The sequence below is a fragment of the Schistocerca serialis genome, chromosome 4 (genome assembly GCF_023864345.2).
Source record: "Schistocerca serialis cubense isolate TAMUIC-IGC-003099 chromosome 4, iqSchSeri2.2, whole genome shotgun sequence".
NCBI lineage: Eukaryota > Metazoa > Arthropoda > Insecta > Orthoptera > Acrididae > Schistocerca > Schistocerca serialis.
Genome location: NC_064641.1, coordinates 105862612 through 105887760, shown reverse-complemented (window position 1 = coordinate 105887760; position 25149 = coordinate 105862612).

Below are 25149 nucleotides of genomic sequence, written 5' to 3'. Positions count from 1 at the left end.
GGTGCATGAGGCGAAGTATAATAAACCACCATACAGCCAAAGCCAAACCCGAAACACTACAGAGTCAGGTATTGTTGTTTGGGGGTAATCACACTCTGCATTAAGATTATTTTTGCAAATTCAGACAAATTATCTTCTCAGGAAGTTTACTTTGGAATTTTATTAAAGTCATGTTAGATGTAAAACACTTTTTCTACAGCGTGTTGCAATAACATTATTTTATGGACATTTCTTCATTTTTGGAATTAATTAATTTGTCTACATGTAAAATTAAAACAAATATTTAATACAACAACAATCATGCTTATGCTGCCCTGTAGAGATTGGGGTGAATGTCCTGTGTAGCGGGCAGTGGAGCTGGTTTGCTAATGAGTCTGGAAAGCCTTCAGCTCTCCACCCTGGGTGCAGATGCAGAAGTGGAGTGGTACGTACCACATGGATGTCTGGCATCCAGTCATAAAAGCAACACTGTTAGTTATTAAACAAGGGAAAGTCCAGGTTGGAATATCAACAATATAAGGAAAAGGTAGAATGCAACTCACAGCAAAGATGACACATTGAGTTGCAGACAGGCACAACAAAAAGATATTAGATTTTGACCAAAGCCTTCATCAGAAAATGAAACACAGACACATATTCATTCACACAGGCAAGAACACCTCATACACATGTGACTGTCATCTCCTACAACTCATTTGACTTAAACAAAATCATGTCAAAATAATTATTAATGTTAATACAAGTTATGTATTATACAATAATACATGAATCTCTGCTTTTCTAATGTAGAAAATTAATGTCACAGTATAGAACGATGTTGTTGTTGTTGTTGTTGTTGTTGTTGTGGTCTTCAGTCCTGAGACTGGTTTGATGCAGCTCTCCATGCTACTCTATCCTGTGCAAGCTTCTTCATCTCCCAGTACCTACTGCAACCTATATCCTTTTGAATCTGCTTAGTGTATTCATCTCTTGGTCTTCCTCTATGATTTTTACCCGCCACGCTGCCCTCCAATACTACAGTGGTGATCCCTTGATGCCTCAGAACATGACCTACCAACCGATCCCTTCTTCTAGTCAAGTTGTGCCACAAACTTCTCTTCTCCCCAATTCTATTCAATACCTCCTCATTAGTTATGTGATCTATCCATCTAATCTTAAGCATTCTTCTGTAGGACCACATTTCGAAAGCTTCTATTCTCTTCTTGTCTAAACTACTTATCGTCCATGTTCCACTTCCATACATGGCTAAACTCCATACAAATACTTTCACAAATGACTTCCTGACACTTAAATCTATATTTGTTGTTAACAAATTTCTCTTCTTCAGAAACGCTTTCCTTGCCATTGCCAGTCTACATTTTATATCCTCTCTACTTCGACCATCATCAGTTATTTTGCTCCCCAAATAGCAAAACTCCTTTACTACTTTAATTGTCTCATTTCCTAATCTAATTCCCTCAGCATCATCCAACTTAATTTGACTATAGTCCATTATCCTCGTTTTGCTTTTGTTTATGTTCATCTTATATCCTCCTTTGAAGACATTAGCCATTCTGTTCAACTGCTCTTCCAAGTCCTTTGCTGTCTCTGACAGAATTATAATGTCATCGGCAAACCTCAAAGTTTTTATTTCTTCTCCATGGATTTTAATACCTACTCCGAATTTTTCTTTTGTTTCCTTCACTGCTTGCTCAATATAAAGATTGAATAACATTGGGGAAAGGCTACAACTCTCTCTCACTCCCTTCCCAACCACTGCTTTCCTTTCATGTCCCTCGACTCTTATAACTGCCATCTGGTTTCTGTACAAATTGTAAATAGCCTTTTGCTCCCTGTATTTTACCCCTGCCACCTTCAGAATTTGAAAGAGCGTATTTCAGTCAACATTGTCAAAAGCTTTCTCTACGTCTACAAATGCTAGAAACGTAGGTTTGCCTTTCCTTAATCTAGCTTCTAAGATAAGTCGTAGGGTCAGTATTGCCTCACGTGATCCAATATTTCTACGGAATCCAAACTGATCTTCCCCGAGGTTGGCTTCTACTAGTTTTTCCATTCATCTGTAAAGAATTCGCATTAGTATTTTGCAGCTGTGGAGCTTCTTTGATAATTATAATTGGTGTATAATGGTCTGTGGTTATAATTGGAAGTCATATGAGGCAGTGTGTGTCAAGTGATGGTTGTGGTTATGGCTCCACTCAGTTAAGTCATGTTTCATATCTGTTCTGTGAAGTTATGGCATAGGCCTGTACGTTGTCTGTTCTAACCGTTAAAAATATGAATCTAATTTGAAGAGCTATGGGAATGAAATAACTACTATGTGATTAAGAGTGTGACATAGATTATGTTTGCATTAAAGAAAATGGTGTAATAAATCAGCAAGAGCAAACAATTAGTATTCAGTCATTTACAAAGCAAAATCTGGACCTCCATACTGCAAAGTTTTGACAAATGAATTTTAGCCTGTGGACCACTAAAGCCAACTAGAAGATAAGTGAAATCTGGTTTCGCAGGACAGAGCGGATCAGGTTATGGTTGTGGAGGTGGCCGTAATCAGTTACTTTTAGTTGGACGAAACACACAAACTTTTAGTTTCCTAAGAACCACTTAATTACACATTGCCTTAAAAGGATCAAATTAAAACAATATGGCTGAAGGCTTCATTAAGAAAACTTATGATATCTGATAACGACACCAAGAACAAGAATGGCTGGAGGCCTGGACACAAGTTGTAAAAATTGCTTTAAAGAATACACGCGGCTGAAGGCCTTACTTAAAAAAAAATATTTCACATAAATACTTGGCTGGAGGCCACACACAAGACATTGAACAACTCAGGGCTGGATAAGAATAATTTCAGATAGAGCAATTTAAAAAAAAATAAACAAATTAATTTTCAAAATTTTAATTTAAGATTACCTTAAAAATATTTCATGTAAAAGCTCGGCTGAAGACCACACACTGAACATTGAACAACTCAGGACTTAGGGCCTGAAAACAAGAATTTCAGATAGAACAAACTTTGAAAATTTTAGTTATAAACAAATCAATCTTCAAACTTTAATTTAAGTCATCTGAAGGCCTTATCTTAAAATTAAAACAAACTAAATTAATAGACGGCTGAAGGCCTTGCACAGTACTTCAGACTAAAATGAAAATCACAATCTAAAACCAACAGAACAGTGGTGCTCAGAAGTGTTCCAAGGGTCGGCCTGAGGAGGTAGCTCTAACGTAAGGTGAGGTGAGACAGGCAGCCAAGAGTAAGGTTAAATAATCAGATGGCAACCCGACCCAGGGATGGCTGAAGGACTGATCAACAACCTAATCAATTCCCTTCTGCCCAACCAACTGTACGACAACGGAAAATATCAGCCAAGGACGAAGATACCAGCCACACTTCATCTTAAAAATTGGCCTCAAACAAACAGCCAAGGCACAATAACCACTTTTAAGAAAAAATATGAACAAACAATTAAAAGGCTGTCGAACTACACGCCATGCTGGACAACATCAACATGTTGAGGAAAAACACACTGCCGAAAAACTATGCTAACAACCAGGGCAGGTAACTGGGGTGGTAACAGCCACAAGGCAGAAAATACTGCTGGTGCACTTCACTAACAAGTAATAGTTAAAGACCACCAGGAAGATGGCTGCAAAATTTTGCCAACTCCAACAAACCATACATTGCTGCTAGCCGGAATGGCCCAGGAAGCAGCAATCGACAATGAACGAAGAGATGTCACGGCAGTTGAGGTTTCATAACAGGTTAACTGATCACTCAAGTTCAGTGTCCAGATTCAGTGGGCAACGAACTTTGTAGCTCCCACAGCTACTTCCTCACGATCTGACAGCACTTGCACACCACCAGTGGTTCCGGCCTGACCTCGTGCCACGGAGACTTCCTCGCTGCTCTGTCCCAACTGACCAACTGCCACACACACCACCAATGGAAATATAGCAAATATAGCGGTCACACCAAAGATGGTACAGCAGTACTAGTATCAATAAGTGCTGCTGCTGCCACTGATGGAGGCAAGTTAGCAACTTTTTACGGTAGTAACTCAGGGAAAAATAAGACGCCCGCGAACCGGCCACAGCTCAATAAGTAGAGATTAAGATTTTACATAACTACCACTCAATGAACTGTTTTTATTTTGCAGGACAGTGATGATTCTTGTAAGTGCATAATACATATTTTTGCCGCTTATTGTCAATAACATCATTGTGACAGGCAACCACAAATGTTTTTCAGCAAAGGCATTGACCATATTGCCTCATGGTGGGATGTATGTATTAACAGGTATGGTGATTACATTTGGAATAATAAACAGTTTACTTAATTTTTGCCATCTATCTCATTTTCATTTGACTGCACCTTCTAGCTTATTCTTATTCATGGCCCTGACATCTGCTCAATAAAATCTGTTCCACAAGCAGTCATAAAAAAACAGTTTCTGTGCCATTTCCCACAGGCCATGATTAGTTCTGACAATTCTCAGTACTAAGTAACCAAAGACATAAAAATATGAAAAATTGATAAGGAGAAACAATATGATTTTGTGGAGACAGCAGTTGTGTTTGACCTTAGCATCATTTCAGTTGACCTCTATAAACAATGACCAAACACAGATTTACTTTCTGTTACTGGTTGTACGATTTTTATCTGTTACTTACCACTTCCTTCATGTCTGAATTCTTTGTTGATGTGAAACATGAGAAGTTGCACTGTATTGCTGAAACTGTGTATTCCCCTGTAACTGGCTGGGGAAGTTAGTTCAGAAGTCGAAGGAAGGCAATGGCACACCACCTGGAATAGGCCCATGGTTAGCAAAGGGCTACAATGATTAAAGCAGCCTTCAGCTTGAAGATGTTTAATTTAATAAGGATCAAGCAGCATTTCCTGCCTGCCTCTTTCATCCTCTGCCCCATCTGACTGTCCCACTCACGAAATTGCCTTGTTTGCCTCCCTTACTCTGCAGTCTTTCCATTCACCTTTCTGTCAGTTCTCATCATCCTCTTACTTTGTTTTCTGCGTCTACATCTGCATCTACATTTACATGCACATGTGCATCCTGCAGACCACACTGAAGTGCATTGCGGGGGTATTTTCCACTGTAAGATGTATTAGGTAACTTCTCCTGCAGTCTGCATACGGAGCACAGGAATAACGACTGCTTCAATGCCTCTGTGTATACTGCAATTAGTTTAATCTCATCTCCCTAGTTCTTCAGAAGCAGTATATAGGGGGCTGTAGTAGTATGTTTCTAGATTACACACTTAACACTGGTACGTGGAATTATGTTAGTAGGCTTTTGCAGGTCAATTGGCATTGATTTTTGAGATACTGCCAGTTGTAAGGTATGGATATTGATCCTGTATGTAACATGTCAAATCTAAACTTGCTTGTCTCTCAGGCTGTAGCAGCACAGACAACATGAGGATGCTCTGTGTTGTGAGAGAGGTGTAGTTTTGGTGTCTGCTGCAGGGGAACGAGGCAGTCCAGTCCGAGCAAACATACTGAGTGGTGCCAGCCCAGGTGCAAGGGCACCATCGGGTACTAGAGTATAACAACTGTGTAAATGCTAATTTTGTGTTTGATCAAGGAAATATTCAAAATATTATGGTAACTGTATCAAACCAATGAGTAAAGTCTAACTCAAGTTAAATCTCATGGGTGGAAACTGTGGTGTGAATGCAGGCTAGGCAACATAGAGATATTTGACACTGAACTTAGCATACAATCCAATGTTCATTTAAACCATGTGTAATTTCAAGAGACTTTTCTAATCATTTTACTCTTTTGTTAGGGAACAAGCTTGCAGAAACAAAAGGTGTTTCATTAGGGCATGTATCATCAGGCACGTGTTTAGGGATGTCAACAGTGTGATGCATGCACTTTGGGCATAAGTCAATCCTCCAGCGCTGTCATTAAAAATGTAGTCTGATGTCAATAATTTCAACAGAAAACTAATTACAACAGCTTTATAATAACCACTACTGGGGGAGGTTTTACAAGTGACTTACTTCTGACAGGACATTTCAATTTTCGGATACAACCACAATGAAGAAGCGAAGGGTGGAACAAACTTACAAGTGTTCACAAGTAAATCAACTGTTTAGACCATTAGATATGCCCACAGCAAATAACTGAAAGATATATCGACTCATAAGTAACATGATGAGAAACGGTGGAACAGTGTAAAAGATATGACTGCTACAAAGAACTGTTTAACATCTCCAGAGGCAAACATTACACGAAATAAAACCAAAAAAAGAAGAGGCTGGAACACATTATGGAGAAAAATAGATCAAGAAGATGCCATTTCACTGCACACAGCAGCCACCAGTAGCAAATGCTGCGACTGAATAGTAAGCAAACAGGAAAGCACTGCAAGCAGTATTTAGAACTGCTGCTGTAAGCAAGTATTTAGAATTGTTGTCATAGGCTATAAAGAATTTTAAAAGGCATGTGATCAAATTTGATGGGATAGTTACTGTGTGTGCTATAATATTTTGGCCAGGTATTTGTGAGGATCAGATAGTAAACAGGAAAATTTTGTCAAACTTGAGAACATTAAGAACATTTTGTGTCATACATCAGATGAAGGTAGAGAGCTGTTGATGTCCACATGAACATGGACAAAACAATGCCTAATAATCTGGGAAAACTATGACAGGGGCATGTACGTGGTGCCCAGCCTTGGCAAACTGACATGCGAGGCAGGTGCAGGCCCAGATCTTTCAGTGTCTCTGAATACATGCCACAAGAAGCACTGTGTTACCAGAGCAGCAGACATGTGCCCACCCAGGTGTGCCAGATTGCGTAATCGTTCGAATGTGGCCATACGAAAGGCTGCAGGTAGAAAGGAGCACGGTAAGCCAGTCGAAACGTCGCACCAGATACTGCTGTCGGAGTCGAGAGTCAGCATTCACTGAAGGTGGAAGCCAGAGGCAGAGTCCTGCCAGAGTCAGCTGAGTTCTGGATCATGCTCGTGGGCAGTGTTAAGTGCCCCACAGTCCAGTGACAAAGTGATGACGCAGGAGCACAATTCAAGCGACATGACATATGTCAGTCTTAAATTCTGAGAGGAACAACAGCTGCCAGAACTGACGTGGAGAGCACTAGTCAATGTCTTTCATAAGAGCAAACTTTATGGGTTTGTGGTTGGTGAAGACCATGGAGTGACAGACCTCCACGATGGACAAAAGTATTTGATAGCCTTATAGGTAACGAGGAGCTCTCTGCTCTGTTGTATGCACCTCAGCACTGCTGTGGGGAGAGAGCTTGCTGGAGAAGAAAGTGAGCAGCTGCCAAGCATCACCCACATGCTGTTGCAGCACAGTGCTCATGGCCATTTGGCTGGAATCGACCACAATGGCAAGCGGGGACAGGGGTGCAGGTGGGAGAGCAGAGTGGCATATGCTGAGTCGCACTCAATGGCTGAGATGCCATTTGCAATGTCTGAGGCACTGGCTTGTTGCTCCTACAAATGGGAGCAGTAAGTGGCTCCTGCATGACAATGGCATTACTTTGATGGCGTCAGAAAAAGTTTAACACACCAAGGAAACAACGGAGGTCCTCAAATGTCTTTGGGTGTGGGGAAGTGAGCCAGCAGTAGAGATGGCGTGGTGTACAAATTTCACCTCGCTGGTACAGAGCACGCATTTTGCTTTGTTGATGATGCCGGCATCCTGGAGACATTCAAAAATACTGCAAAGGTGATTGCAGTGTTCCTCTGGCATCGCAGAAAAAAAGAGTGTCTTATTCAGGTACGTGAAACAGTAAGGCAAACCTTGCAGGAAGCCATCTGAGAACCACTGCCATGTCTGAGCAGCATTATGATTCCAAAGGTCATTAAGGTGCTCCAAATTGCATGATGAGGACTGTCATCTTGATGCCCTTGGGTGCGACTGGAATCTAGGAGAAAGCCTTGGCGCAGTTGATCGTGCTGAAGATTGTAGCCCGAGCCAGAGCATTGTTGTAGCTGCATAGGAATGGTACCAAGCAGAGATAGTGCGGGTGTTTAGCTTCTGGTATTCCCCACACTGGTGTCAGGAGCCATCCTTCTTCTCAGCAAGGTGAAGGGTGGATGCCCGCAGGCAGGGAATTGCACCAGAAGGTCGGCGTATGGGCCACAATATGTCACCTGCTTCACATTGAACAGAACAGTGAAGAGAGTGGTGCAATTTGCTGATCTCCCAGTGTTGTCAGTGAGGTGCCAGCCAGCAACATCAGGGAGCAGGTGGTAGGGTCTGATGAAATCTGCTCCGATAATGGGGTCAGTGATGTTGGCGATGGTGAAGGTCCAGGGCATGTCCCATTACAGGCGTAGATCGAAGACACAATGATGAATTCCAAATGTAATCGTGGTGAAATTATTTGCTGCCATATGGAGAATGGCTGATGCAGTACCAGCATTCCGTAGGAGCTGCTGTGACAAGACAGGCAACTCAGACAGCTGGTGCCTATGAGGAATGGTGTGGTGGAACAGGCATCACAGACGAAAGAGGTGGTGGGAGACCAAGCAACAGCCAGGCACACCTAATCCCGACAGTTGTTCGAGTTTTGGTGCCAAGAGCAGGGTGCTCTGCAGTTCGTGGTGTCCAGGCCAAAGTGGTCACGATACCAGCAGATGCCAATGCTGTCACGGGTGGTGTCAGCAGGGCAGCTGGTGCTGCGGCGTTGGTAGTGATCGTTGCACTGGCAGCTCGGGCTGTGTGGACTGCGATGGTCAGAGTCAATTCGAGCAGCAGTTACTTGCAGTGTTGCCGTATTGTTGCTGAGGCATACGAGCATGTCATATGCTCCCGGCTGCCGAGTGCTGTGTTGCAGGGCGGTAACATCATTAGCAGTGCATCGAGCGGTGAAGGTGAGCACGTGACAGGTCCAGCTGAAGGCGACAGGTGGGGGTGCTGTAGGCAAGTGGTGATGGCTGTCAAAGGCAGGCAGGCCAGCTTCTTGTGCACACTGTCACCAAGGCTGGCAATGTTGGTTAAGGAGAGGTCGGCGGGCTACACCACTGCTGTCTGTATTGGGGCCGGGAAGCGGGCCAGCTGGATGTTATAAAGAAAACTGTCAGAACCTTCTGTGATTCTGTCAGATTTTGGAGATGTCACAGGAACTGAGAGGGTTGTCAGTCCCTACACTGCTTGAGGGAAAGGAGGATTCAGATGTGCTCCATTTCGAAAGAGCTGAGTTGCGACACGAGGTGTCACAGGAGTGTGTCGTAGCATTCGGTGCCTGAGGTTTACGAGATGATGTCACGGACTTCCATTGCATACATCAGTTCAAGATGGCTGATTACCTTGGCAATCTTTGTGGCATCCTGGGTGATGCTGCAGCTGGTGAAGATAGTGTCCACTGAAGAAAACCATAGGGGTGTGTCCTGCAGGTTGAAGGGCGGCAAATGAGCTGCAGCGCAGCTGGATGGAGTGGTGGCAGCGTGCAGTGGATCAGACGGTGGCACTTCGAGGCCAGGAGAAGTGGTGGTGGCAGAAGCTGGGGCTGGGGCTGGTGCACGGAGCAGCACAGAGTCCAGTATCGGGGGCTGGGCTGCCACCAGTCACGTCGCCACGAATTGTGTGTGGAAGTTGGCATTGCAGAGTTCCAGTTTCGCGAGGCACACAGGGAGCTCAGCAGTAATGTTATGTGGCACTGATGGAGCAGCTATGGGCATGTGGCAGTAGCCATTGGCCAGTAGGTTGAAAAAGAGGCGGCAAAACACTCATAAAGGAATGAGAGCATGGTGTGAAGCACACTAGCATCCATAGCACAAAAACAGAAGTTGCTGGGTGCACATATGTTGGAGCTGTAGCATGCACCTAACACTGTGAGGTGGCCAAAAATGTGCCAAAATAGAAAATGAAGACGACTGAGTTCATCATTGGGCCATCAGTGTAGGAAAGTTCCTTGCTTTATCGAAACAAATAATATGGTGTAGGAAGGTTCCATACAGGCAAAGTTACAAACATACAAAGAATCTGCACGAGGATGGAGTAACACAAATGATCTCAGATTCAAAAATGTAAATCGTTCACTCACTCAAGATGCAAAGTGTGGTAGAAACAGCGGAGGCGGAGAAATTGCCCCAATGTCCGCCGCATGATATCTGCGCTTAGACACGTGAGACGAAATTTATAGTCTGAATAGGAGCATGAAGTGAAAACACAACATCTTTGGTGATTGCATGCCAGGCATAAAGATGGCAGATCACAGGTGTCTTACAGTGTCGCAGAAGCATCAGCGTCATGCAGGTGTAGAGCAGCAACCAAAATGGACCCTATGAGGGATGGACAAAGAGTGGTTAGATTCAGTCAGCAGAAGCTAGAGGCAGCTAATATTCTGACTGTTAGTCAGCAACCATAGCGGTGAAGTGTCCAGCTATATATCAAGTGCAACAGGCATGAACAGAAGTACTGCATGAGCAGTGGAAGTCGCTGCCTTAGCAGATGTCCGTAGCGAGTTGTGAGTGTATGGAACTGCTCAGACAGCTGTGAGGCAAGAGGCCAGCACACCAGCTTCATTCCCAGGGTTGATCAGGATCCTTTGGTTTGGAATTGAGTGGACAGTTTCAACCAAAGGCTTCATCAACTCTGTTACAGTCTTGGCTGCTGATTTCTGGACCTTCATTATTGGGGAGGGAAATGTAGGATTCCCCTTGGTAGGTTGTGGGTGCACTATACAAAGGCAGCAGCTACTCTGATAGCAGAACACTTGTGGAGTGCACATGCAGTTTTTTTAGGCAAGGCAGTAGTTTGATGTATACTGATGGCCTCAAGCAAATCAATACACTGGTAGGTAAATCAGACCATGTTCAGAGTAAACACACTTTGACTGTCAAAATTCTGTCAGAAAATTGTCGAAGTATTCAGGAAAAAGTTCCTGAATTTATTGTCCTCCAGGAAAGTCCTCACACTCAAATTATTCTCAGGACTGAGAGCTGGCTCAAACCAAAAATAGATAGCTCTGAGATATTTAGTGAGTCATCGAATGTAAATCAGAAAGACAGATTGGGTGCCATAGGAGGGGAAGTGTTCATTGCACTTGACAGTAATGATGTCTCTATCAAGGTCAAAACTGAGTGTGACAGAGAAGTCAACCATTTAATATAATTGGATAGATAAAAAATCTGCTCCCAAGCAGTGGCAGGAGAGGGCTGAAGGAATGACTTTCCTTCTCATCCCATTACGGTACCTCTCTCATCCTTTTCCATCACCCCTCTTTCTTCTCCTCCAACTCTTCTGCCCAAAGAAGGAGCCACTGGCTGTGAAAGCTTGTGTAAGTTAAATCTTTTTGTGAGTGTATTCTCCAGCCACTGCTTGGTGAGTAGATTTTTTATCCATCTAGTTACATTATATTCTCAAAACTTGATTATTTTCATTATTATAGAGAAGTTATCCAGTCATGTACAACAGGTCTGAGTGAAACCAAGTTAATTGTTGAATATTTTTACCAGCCACCCAATTCCACTCTGACAGTTCTAGAATCATTTAAGGAATGTCTATGGTCAGTTTCGACCAGACTGCGCAAATGATGACAGACAAAGTTCAGTAGAAGACTCGATTGTCTCTGAAAAAATCTCTGCATGAAGCACTCATACAGCAACTACCACCATCATACCTTAGAAAAAGATCTGGCCAAGAACCCAAGAAAAGCTTTGTACTATGTAAAATTGGCAAGTGTGTCTAAGGCTCCCATCCAGTCACTCCCAGACCAGTCTGGTGTGGCAATAGAAGACGGCAAAATGAAAGCCGAAGTTTTAAATTTTGCATTTAAGAAATCATCCATGCAGGAGAATTGTACAAACATACTGGTGAAATGTGGCCTCTCGCACATCAGACAAACAATTTGTACAATCCATGAAAGGTGTATGGAATACTGAAGGTACACCTGCCTCTTACAGCCAAATAAATCGGCTTTGGCAGAATACAGTATTGATACTGGTCACTCTATTTTGTACAAGAATGTCAAAATTGTAGCATCTACATCCTCTTTCTGGGAGTCAGTGGTAAAAGGAGCAATTGAAATTTGCTTGGCAATGAACTTAACTAACAGAAATAGCAACTTCAGCTTAAATAAGTCATGGGATCTGGCACTTCCTGAAATAAACTTACTGTCCAACTCAGAGCGATTCATAGACATCTCAGAGCGGATTGATCACACAGCCACAGATTAATTCAAGCACATTGTACTTCTTTGCTCCCAGTCAGTGTTTCTGTCAGTTGTGTATCTGTGGCTGCGAGCACAGTGGCACGATCACTGAGTTTAAAAGCACGTGGCGAGTGTTGGAACATCAGACTTTTGGCTAACTCTGAAGATGGCTGAATGATACACAGCCAAAATATTAGAAGAAGAAGCCGAATTTATGTGGCTGCACACCCAAGATTTAATGGAACAAATATACCATTGTTTACCATCGCACAGAGTCCCATATGGGCGACATAATAGTAACCATCCCTGGCACAGAGAAACAACTGAAAGAGTTGAAAACAAAGAAGTCACCAGGTCTGGAAGAAATCCCAGTTTGGTTTTACAAAGAGCACTCTACACCACTGGCTCCTTACTTAACTTTCATTTACTGCAAATCTGTCACTCAGTGCAAAGTCCCAAGTGACTGGAAAGAAATGCAGATGACTCCTGTATATAAGAAGGGTAATAGAATGGACCTGCAAAATTACAGACGTATATCACTAAGATTCATGTGGTGCAGACTTCTTGAACACCTTATCAGTTTGAGTATGATAAATTTCCTAGAGATCAAAAAATTTATGTCCACAGATCAGTGTGGTTTTAGAAAGCATTACTCATGTGAAATTCAGTTTGCCCTCTTCTCACGTGATATCTGAAAAACTATGTATGAAGGGCAACAGGCAGGCTCCATATTTCCAGTTTCTGAAAAGCATTTGACACATTGTCCCACATCAGATTGTTAACAAAGACATGATCATATGGCACAGGTTTCCAGCCAGGGAACTGTGACTGGACCACTATCATTTTCTATATACATAGAATATCTGGTGGACTGGGTGGATAGCAATCTGTGGTTGCTTGCTGATGACACTGTTACGTATTGGATGGTATTGTTGTTAAAGATCTGTGGTGGACTAGAAGATGACTTGGACAAAATTTCTAATTTTGTGTGATGAATGACAGCTAGCTCTAAATGTAGAAAAATGTAAGTTAATGTCAACAAGTAGGAAAAATAAACCTGCAATGTTTGGATACAGCATTAGTAGTGTCCTGCTTGACACAGTCACATCAATTAAATAACTAGGCATAATGTTAAAAAGTGGTATGAAATGGAATGTGCATGTAAGGGTTTAAGTAGAGAAGGCAAATCGAAGTAATCCAGAGGTGGGCTGCAACATTTGTTACTGATAGGTTCAAACAACATGTAACTATTACAGATATGCTTCAGGAATTCAAATAGGAATTGCTAGAAGGAGGGCGACATTCTTTTTGAGGAACAATACTGAGAAAATTTAGAGAACTGGTATTTGAAGCTGACTGCAGAATGATGCTACTGCAATTGACATACATTACGCGTAAGGACCATGAAGATAAGACTTGAGAAATTAGGGCCCATATGGAGGCAGTTGCTTTTCCTTTGCTCTATTTATGAATGGAATTCAAAGCAAAATGAGTAGTAATGGTACAGGGTATCCCCTGCCATGCAATGTACAGTGGCTCGTGGAGTCTGTATGTAGATGTAGAAGATTAGATAACCAATTTTTCACTTAGTTACTTCATATGGGATGCAGCAAAATGGGGAATGGCTCATTCAGAAGATTTTAGGTCATTGGATGATTTTCAGGAAAAATTCAAGAGGAAATACTCATCTTCCAGCACACAAGAAAAGTTCCAGGATGAAATGTTCACTCTGCAGTGGAGTGAGTGCTGATATGGAAACTTCTGGCAGATTAAAACTGTGTGCCAGACTGAGACTTGAACTCGGAACCCTGCCAAGATTCACAGGAGAGCTTCTGTGAAGTTTGGAAGGTAGGAGATGTGGTATTGGCAGAATTGAAGCTGTGGGGATAGGTCAGGAGTCGTGCTTGGGCAGCTCAGTCAGTAGAGCACTTGCCCACAAAAGGCAAAGGCGCCGAGTTTAAGTCTCGATCTGGCACACAGTTTTAATCTGCCAGGAAGTTTCACAAGAAAAGTTTATTTTAGAATTATTAAATGGTTCAAATGGCTCTGAGCACTATGGGACTTAACATCTATGGTCATCAGTCCCCTAGAACTTAGAACTACTTAAACCTAACTAACCTAAGGACAGCACACAACACCCAGTCATCACTAGAATGATTAAACCCAAAATATTATAATAGTTCTTGAGATAGTTGTAAGAAGTACATTGAAACCATCATGGACTTGCTAACCTTCATTGAAGGGTTAGACACCTCAAATAAAAAATGTAATAAAGATGTCCAGGGAGGAAACCAGGGCAATAACAAAATGAAAGGTAAACATTTTCCAAATCATTGTGTAAGAAATAGAGGAACTAAATTATGTCATGTTAGTAAGTAGGGTAACAATCAAAGTCATTCATGAAGTCAGAATTGAACAACTCGCAGTCAAAAGAATTTGTAGAAAATGCGGCCAACAATAGGACGGGTGATGCAGTACCTATAAATATGTCTGTGGGAAATAATGGGGTACTTAAAGAAAATTATTCTGTTATCATAACAGAAAATGTGGAATGTCCTGGGACAGGGGCCAGGATTCAGGACATGACAATACCATCAAAGGCCCATAAATAGAAAGTTCCATACCTTTTACACTTAGAACACCTACGCGAGAGTGGTTGCTTGATGATAGTCAGGAAACCGCAGGAAGACACCCAAAACCCTTAATAGTTGGGGAAGGAAATAGATATTTACATAGACTCAGATAGTGAGATTTTCCTGATCTCACAAGATTTCTTACAAACAATAAGAACTAATGACCTGTGCCCTATACTAACTGTTATGGGTGTATATACAGGATGTACATGAAGTCCAGGAGCACTTTCAGTTATTTATTGCACAAGAACTAAACATTGTACAGATGTCATACATATTGCATTTTGAAGAGAAACTCTGGAAGTTTTTTTTACAAACATTCGATATGCGAACCTTGAGTGACCTGGCAGATGTCAATACGGTAATCGAATTCTTGTCATACCTGTCCCAGCATGGCATCACTTCCTGTATTCTCTCCCAGAGCTCTGCTACAACATGTGGTAGAGGCAGTACATACACCAGATCTTTAATGTGTCCTGACAGAAAAAAGTCACACGGAGTGAGATCTGGTGATCGGGGAGGCCATTTCATGAAACAGTTGTCCCCTTCTGTAGCACAGCCAATCCATCAATGTGGTAGCTCCATGTTCAGGTAACCATAAATTTCACAATGAAAATGGGGTAGAGCCCCATCCTACTGAAAGATGAATGGAGAGTCTGATTGCATTTGAGGCATTAGCCATTGCTGCAACATGTCCAAGCAGGAATATCCAGTGACAGTGCTCTTGGCAAAGAAGAATGGCCTGTACAGTTTTTGACTTGACAAGGCACAAAAAACATTTACCTTTGGGAAATCATGTTCAAATTCAATACATTTGTGTGGATGCTTTGTACCCCAAATTCGACAATTATGCCTGTTCATTTTCCCATTATCGTGAAAAGTGGCTTCATCACTAAAAATTAAGTGATCAACAATGCCATCCCCATCTTCATTCAATTGTTGCAACTGTGAACAAAACTCAAAGCGCTTGTCTTTGTGATTGTCAGTGAGCTTCCGCACTAGCTCCAATTTGAATGGTTTCATAGACAGCTTCTGTCGCAGGCTTTTCCACACTGTCATTGGAGCCATTTCGAGTTCACAGGGTGCATGACACACCAATTTCTTTGGACTCCTTATGAATATCTCTCATTCGTGCTCCACATTCATTTCACTCACACTGGAACATTCACTTCTCTTTGCCGGACACAAGCAACCCGTCATAACAAATTCGTTGTGCCAGGGGTAAATGTCCTTCCTTGTTGGTGGTTTCTTACCATACTTAGTTCTAAACATCCACTGAACAGCTCTAGTGCACTTGTTTTTGTCGAACTCCAATACACAGAAAGCTCGCTCCGCACCTGAACTCGCCATGTTTGTGACTAGCGCTGACTATTGGCAAATTACCAAACTACACTGTGGCGGTATGCATGAAAAAACTTTCAGGGTTTCTCTTCAAAATGATATAAGTATGATATCTGTACAATGTTTGGTTCTAGTGCAATAAATAATTGAAAGTGTTCCCGAACTTTATTTACACTCTGTATATCATAGGAATTACTGGAAGTAAAGGCAAGTTAATTAAGCAAGAAACATGCCTTCCTATGAGTATAGGAAATTTTCAGTTTATGCAGACTTTCCTAATAGTAACTAATGTTAATTTACAAGTGTTATTTGGGGTAGATTGGTTAGTGAAGTATAAAGTAACTTTAGATTTTGATCCACAATTGTTGTTTTGGTAAACTGATGATTATCAGGAAGTGGTACCATTTAAGAAGAATCTGGTATTAGATAAACAAAATGTATCCATGAACAATATTTGCTTAATTGCAAAAATGAAATTGCTAAGCAGGGAAGAACTTACAATTGATATGCAGATTAATAACAATCAAATATATAGTAAAGCTTTTGAATCTATCCACTTAGGGAAGAATTACACAATATTCTATGGCAATATAGATCATTATTCTCAGATGAACCAAGAGTAACAGGAGACTATATTTGTGAGCTAAAAATAAAAGATGAAAATTCCTTCTTTGTAAACCCCACCCAGTACCTTTAAGTTTACAACCTGCAGTGCAAGAGAAAATAGATAAAATAATAGAAAATCAAGTTATTTAACATAGCATGTCTACAACATACAGTCAGTAGTTGTTAAGAAAGCCACAGGTGGGGTTCACCTTGTATTAAACATAAGCACTTTAAATAAGCATATAAAGATTGAAAGAGATGGTAGGCAATGAAATCTCATAACACCATTTTGCAGATGAAGCAAAAATGGTTTCTTAAAAAATAATGTAAAGTGATACGGAAAGTTGCTGCATATGTAACTGTATAGTAGAAATCTATATACTGACAGATAAGAGAACTCCATGTACTTACAAATCTCTCTTTGATTATGGAGTTACTGGTTACTGGAATTGCCTACCATCGATATGTAATGATGAATAGCTAGCTAGATTTGAACAAGCCAGATATTTCAGTTCAGTTTATCTGACAGCTGGACATCAATGAGTAAAGTTACACAGTAATTCAAAACATTATACAGCTTTCTTGTTTGATGGAAAGTCATACCAATTTAAAGAGTTGCCTTTTGGCCTGAATATTTCAGTTTTGGTATTTATGCACAACTTAGATGAAGCCCTGGGGAAAGAATTATTACAAAAACTGATTACTTACTTTGATAACATTTTTCTCGTGGTCATAACATGGCAAAGCATTGTATCATATTAACGAAAACCCTACAGAGATTTTATGCAAGAGATGTTACTATTAAATTATCCAAATCTCAGTCTGGCTGGGAGGAACCACAGTTCTTAGGACATCTTGTAGGGGTGCATGGCATTAAACCAGACCATCAAGCATCAGAATTCTTGATGGAAGGTAGACGTTTGCATAACCATCTAATGAAGTGGGCATTGTTTTTACAAAAATTGCAAATATAATTCAACTATATACAGGTTCCTCAGTACCAAGTTACCGACACATTGTCAATGTTACCTTTTTGTATGAATGAAATGAGACATACTGATGGAACTGGTGTCATTTTTGTGATTAACTTTTTAACCTGAAGTTATATCAATAATGAGGTAAAGACGCTGACCCTAAGAACAAAGCAAGGAATAAAAACCAATGAATATTGCAGAGTTACATTTCAGCAAGGCACACAGGCAAGTTTGATACCAGCTGAGGAGTAATTATGGATGATTATTGATGTTGTTTTGTTCTGTAGGTTAATGAACACTGCATGCAGTTCGAAATTACACATACATAAAAGTGTGGAAGAAGGTCTAATATGGTTTATCCATAAAGGATACTGATATTTTGGTAATCACAAGTGCATTAGGCACAAGGAATAGATTGTATTACTTTAAGAATTTGAATAGGAAAATACAAAACTTTTGTTGCAATATCGTGAAGTATGCCAGAAAGTTAAAGATAATAATAGTAATCTACAATATAACTTATATCCTATAATACCTAAGAGATTACATGGTTTAACTACTGCAGATGTTTTTGGACAGTTGCCTACTAAGTCACCAACCTGGAATGCAGATGTAACTGCTTCTTCATTGTGTTTTCTTAACCTTCCTTCAGCTTGGTTTTGCAAATTTTTCTTCACCATATTATGTAGTTCTTTAGTTTTAATCAGTACTGTAGGTGCCTGCTTAAACAATCGTAACAGTGGTTCACAGGAACAAGTCAAGGAGGGGTAATTTCCATTTTTGTGCCAATAGAATGTTGGTCAAAGTAGGTAAAATTTTATTCTATCAAGCAAGCCATTGCAGATACAGTGATAAAAGGTTTAAGAAACTACTTTAGAGATGCAGGTAAGCCTTGCAGACTCCTTACAGATAATGGATCACAATTTACCATTAATAAGTTCAAAGAATTTTTAGCACAAGAAGGATAAAGCATATAGCTATTTCAGAATATCACCCACAATCTAACCTTAGTGAATGAGTGAAGTGTAGAACCCAATATTCTAAAAAGCATGTCATATGGGCACAAATTATCCCCAAGTTCCCAACTACTTTGAATGAACTATCCCATACGCCTACAGGTTTACTATTATTGATGAACCACAGTTATGGTTATTTAATTACAAAACCAAGTGGAAAGTAGATTAAAAAAATGCAATGAAAAAGCAGTTACACATGCATTCCAGGTTGATGACTTAGTATTAGTCAAGGATGCTCATCCTAATTTAATTTCAATAAAGAAACAATCAAGTTTTTTGCAAGATACAAAGGACCTTTCACGTCATTAGATCTTCCTCATCCAGAAGCAGTATATCTAGCAGATCCTGAGACAGGTCAAGAGAATATTGATATGTTAAACAAATTCAAATCCTCAGATCTTTGCAGATTCAACAACTGGATGTTCATTAAGTATCTGAGTCAACTGTTTCAGTATTTCAAGTGCTGTTTTCCCTGGAGCAGTTTCTTCTACTTCCACTACCATCTGATATTTAACTTAAATCTACCTTACACTGTCCTATAGGCAGAGCAAAAATACTCTCAGAATTATAGCTTTCGGCCGCTAAGGCCTTTGTCAACAATAGACAGGCATACACCCCCCCCCCCTCCCCCCACACACACGAGTGTAGTCTTAGGCAACTTTAACCATCCTGTATTTTCCATTGTTTGCTTTTTACACTGTCCTATATTATTTTTTAGTGCGGAATTTATTTTGGGATTGTCATCATCAAATCTCTGAGGGACCTACCATAGTTTTCTCTTAAGTGAAAAAAAGTTACCAGATGCTGATGATGTTTTATGACTGGGTTTTTACAACTTCTTGCACTAAAGATTACCTATTGAAGGCCAGTAGTAACTTGTAGAGATGGTGAAAATAGACTGACATACTTGTAATGATAATTGCTCAACAAACTGCAAACATGTTGTTACTTCATGTCTTCACACTTACCATAATAGGGATATGTTGGGATTAATTTTCAAGGCCTGTACAAGTGAAGCCAAGACAAGTCCATTCTGTAGGGTTTCCTGACCACACTTCATCCTCTGGCCTCCCGGTGAAGAACCCATCAGGGAAGGGGCCCTGGAGTGGGTTTGGTATGGGATTCTGTCTTTGGAGCTCAATCCTCTTTCTTCCTACGATCCTAGCAAACCTGTTCTCAATGTTCATTTTCTTTCTTGTCCAACAGGAGTACCGATTCTGCCTTATCTCTTTCCATATTGAGACATTTATACTGCTGAAACTCTTCTTTTCCACAAACCACACCATGGTAATCACAATCTACTAGCAGAAGATAGCATAGTGCAATAACAAATTCTTGCCAATAACATAATTACACAATAAATTGAGGCCAATGAGATGTTTAAGGGAAATACACACGTTAGCCACATCATATAAATTATGTGTGTGTGTGTGGGGGGGGGGGGGGGGGGGGAGGATTAATTAACAAGCATGATGATGTGCTAACATGTAAGAAAAAAAAGACGTGACTTGGTGAGCAAATTATCTGGCTGTCGTTGCTGAGAATGTTATGATCTCTGGGGAGAGAGAGTATTAATGAAGTGCTTAATAGCTGAAGAGCAGAAGCAATATAGGAGAATCAAGTTATCTTTGAAAAGAGAGCACTAGCAAATAAATAATTTGAAGATGCAGTAAAGAGCTACAGTTATTCATATATCATGATCCTTAAAGTAAAGTTGGAGGGTTGATGAGACATTAGGTAGGTGCATCTTATCTTATAAATATGATAAAGAGTAAGTACAATGTATGAGAAAATTTGGAGTTATTCTCAACACAACTTGAGAAGAACCTTTCAATAAATGGCGAGTGTGTGCATCTCAAGAGTTGAAAAATAGAGTATGTTCTCATCAAATTGCCTTTTTGCAGGATATTTAGTGTGGGCAAAATGTGACTGCTGTTAGAACAAAAAAGAGATAAGCTGTATAACCTAGTAGTAGTGAGTAAATCCCAGGTGACCAATAATTAACAAATGATATTTATGGGAAGGAAATATATTGCATTGCAAGAAGCATAAGTAGAAGTAATAAAAAAAGTGTCAGGAAACATATGTCAGAGTAACTGGATACAGTGTATATGTTATGAGGAATCATTCTCTTCAAGAGTTGTAAGGATAAGGATAAGAGGCTGTGCATGCTGTTAAAAATTTAGGATGTTCACCTGCGGTGATTCTGATTTTGTGTAAATATTGGATAGATGAATGTAATGCAGAACCATGGAAGGGACAGCCTGCACCTAGCTCAATTGACACCACAGAAGGAATGATCCAAACTGTTTCTTTTCTTTTTTAAGTGTAGAGGGGTGAATAAGAGACACTTGAACTGAAGGGTTAAAAGATATTTACATAGTATTTCCCACAGAACAAGGTGTAAGCACAACTCTTCCAGAGGTCAAAAGCCATTTGGTGATGTTTAATCACACTGTTGGAGCATTCTCCAAAGCAGTTAAGGGCTAATAGACTTACATGGGCAGTGATGGTTCTTGGCATTCACGTTTCTGCATATTTTTGACTTACCACAAATCTCAGATTTGAAATTGTAGAGAATAATGCAAATCAAAATGTCAGCATGTAATGCCTTATGAGAAGATGAACCTCATCATTTCTCTAAATCAATATATTTGAAAAATGTATGCTGTTACAATCAGTAAGTTCCATGTAAAAAGAAGGCAGACAAATTTGAGTAACCATAATACAATCTGATGAAGCAGTCTGACAATTTATTGTACTCTTCACTATGAAAAGAAAACAATATCCATAGAAATCTCATACAAAGGGCTCAATAAAATGCAAAATGAAAAAAATAATTTATTATATTGTAGAATGCAATGAACCAGAGGGTGAACAGTTGGACATATAAATGTATCCTGAACAAGGTATGTTAAGCATAACCCCATCCTTTGTCTAAACAAGCTAAATTAATTAAACTTTTAATAGCTGAGATCACTTTCAGTACTATTTATTCCTGATGAATGATTTCAAGAGTTAAGACTGTTGCCTTCCAATCTTCAAAAAACTTGTTGTTATGTTCCTGTTCAGTCATCAGGAATAAACAGTATGGAATGTGATCTTGTGTATTAAAAGTTTCTTCAAAGCAAATACAGATTGCTCCTTCCAGTCTCTAATTATGAGAAATTCTAGTCGAGCTGAATTACTTGGTGACAATTTATTTTCAAAAATAAGATTGGTTTCTGCCTGAAGGACTTTAAGAACTGGAATTAATGTTAATGAGTATAAAAAGTAACTATTATTATTTAAAGAATAATTTTCATTATACAATGTTGTAAGTAGTTAAATAAGTTGAGCTATACAACATCTTCATCAAAGTGGAGAGTCTGTAGCGTAACATGGAATTTTATGGAATACCATGTTCCACTTTTGTTCTCTTAGGCTGACAAAAGATGTTCACGCAAACTGAAAATGTAGTTTAGCTAGCTGTCCCACCATGTGTATCCTCATTTTATGTACATGCAGAGGATGAAAAAGGGAGTTATTCGGCATATCAGCAAGGTACGCCAGCAGATGCACACCTCCACATGCTGTGGAGGTCTGCTTATATTTTGGAATCACTGCTTGGTAATGCCCTGGAGATCAAGGAGCATAGGGACACTTACACAAGAATGTAAATAATAGAAAAAAATGAAGTTTCATTGTAGGAACTGTCAGTCATTTATGCACTGTTCTGTAATGTAAAAGGAGTACATGAAAATATGTTGTTATCCATTATGGGCTATGAAGTAAGAGAGAGTTGTTCACCCCACAGTAATTTGAGTTGTACATTAAAAGCATTGCTGATATAAGACAGAAAGTTATTGAAAACCAATTTACACGATTCAGTGGCTTGGACAGGTTGGAGCTCTCTTCTAACACCCTCCCTACTGTGGAAGCTGAAGAAGCCACACATCACAGTCTTGCGGTGCTGCGTAGTAGGACCACAAAAGTAATCCACTTCAAGAATGGGTACCAGAAATCATTAAGAGGCAAAGCTGACACACACGCATCATGGTGGAGTGTACTACACCACAACCATCTAACCATTGCAATTATACTCCAACTCACAATTAGGGAAACAAGAAACAGAAATTGAAGATATTGTGGAAAACCTAGAACAAAGTCTGAAATGATGGTGAAGCTAATAAGTCAGGTAGAACAAGAAGCTTTTTATTTTATTTATTTATTTATTTTTATTTACATGTCAAGTTCCGTAGGACCAAATTGAGGGGCAAATCTCCAAGGTCATGGAAAGTGTCAGTACATGAAATTACAATATAAAAGTAATAACAGATAAAAATAAAATGTTTATGAACCCAAAAAAGTCAATCCATAAGTTTAAGTAAAGCAATCAACAATACAACAAGAATCAGCTTACTTTTTCAAGGAACTCCTCAACTGAATAGAAGGAGTGACCAATGAGAAAACTCTTTAGTTTCAATTTGAAAACACATGGATTACTGCTAAGATTTGTGAATTCAACTGGTAGCTTATCGAAAATGAATGTGGCAGTATACTGCACACCTTTCTGCGTAAGAGTTAAGGAAGGCCGATCCAAATGCAAGCTGAATTTTTGCCGAGTATTAACTGAGCGAAAGCTTGGGAATAAACTAATATTGTTAACAAGAAATGACTGTAAGGAATATATATATTGAGAGACCAATGTCAAAATACCCTGACTCATGAAGAGGGGTTGACAAGAGGTTCATGGACTTACACCACTTATTGACCTAACAGCCCATTTCTGAGCCAAAAATATCCTTTTAGAATGGGAAGAGTTACCCCAGAATATAACACCACATGACATAAGCGAATGAAAATTAGCAAAGTAGACTAATTTTTGTGTCGAATGATCACTCACTTCAGATACCATTCGAATAGTAAAATGGTAGCATTAAGTCTTTGAGCAAGATCCTGAATGTGGGCTTTCCACAATAGCTTACTATCTACTGAACACCTAGAAATTTGAACTGTTCAGTTTCGCTATTCATATGCCCATTCTGTGAAATTAAAACATCAGGTCAGGTTTTGTTGAATAGTGTGTTAGAAACTGCAAAAACTGAGTCTTACTGTGGTTTAGCGTTAGTTTATTTTCTACAAGCTATGAACTTAGGCCATGAACTGTACTATTTGAAACAGAGCCAATGATGCACATAACATCCTTTACTACCAAACAAGTGTCATCAGCAAACAGAAATATTTTAGAGATACCTGTAATACTAGAGGACATATCATTTATATAAATAAGGAACAGGAGAGGTCCGAACACTGATCCCTGGGGCACCCCCCACTTGACTGTACCCCACTCAGGCCCACATCACAGCCATTCTCAACATTGTGAATAATGACCTTTTGCTGTCTGTTGATAAAGTAATAGGTGAACCAATTGTGAGCTGCTCCACGTATTCCGTAATGGTCCAACTTCTGGAGCAATATTTTGTGATCAACACAATCAAACACCTTAGTTAAACCAAAAAAATATGCCTAGCATTTGAAACCTTTTGTTTAACCCATCCAGTACGTCACAGAGAAAAGAGAATATAGTATTTTCAGTTGTTAACCCTTTAACTGCTCTGGACGTATTAATGCATGTGCCTTTGTACCTGTCCCTGTGTGCTCTTAATGTTTTTAGGGTGCCACCAGTCCTTCTACCTGGTACTCTGAATGTGTCGATGTTCAGAGTACCAGGTAGAAGGACTGGTGGCATATGTAAAAATGTTCAGAGCACACAGAGACAGGTACAAAGGCACGTGCGTTAATACGTCCAGAGCACTAAAAGGGTTAAGCGACTTCTAAAGCCGAACTGTACATCTGATAACAAATCGTGTGATATAAAATGATCAATTATCCTTACATACACAGCCTTTTCAATAACTTTATCAAACACTGATGGCATAGAAATAGGTCTAAAATTGTCTTCATTATCCCTTTCTCACTTTTTATAAAACAGCTTTACTACTGAGTATTTTAATCTTTCACAAAACTGACCATTCCTAAAGGAAAAATTACAAAAATGGCTAAATACAGGGCTAACATGTGCAGCACAGTACTTTAATATTCTGCTCAGGACTCCATCATAACCATGACACTCCTTAGTCTTCAGTGATTTAATTATTGACTCAGTCTCTCCCTTGTCTGTATTACAGAGGAGTAATTCAGACATCAATCTCAGAAAGGCATTTGCCAAGAGAGTTATATGATTCCCTGTAGAAGCTAAATTTTTAATGCTCAGAAAAGATTGTTAAATACTGTACATATGTACAGGTATGATTTATCAGTAACAGAAATATTTTTATTGTTAACTTACTTTATATCATCAACCTTGTGCTGCTGACCAGACACTTCCTTCACAACTGACCATATGGTTTTAGTTTTATCCTGTGAATTAACTATTCTATTTGCAT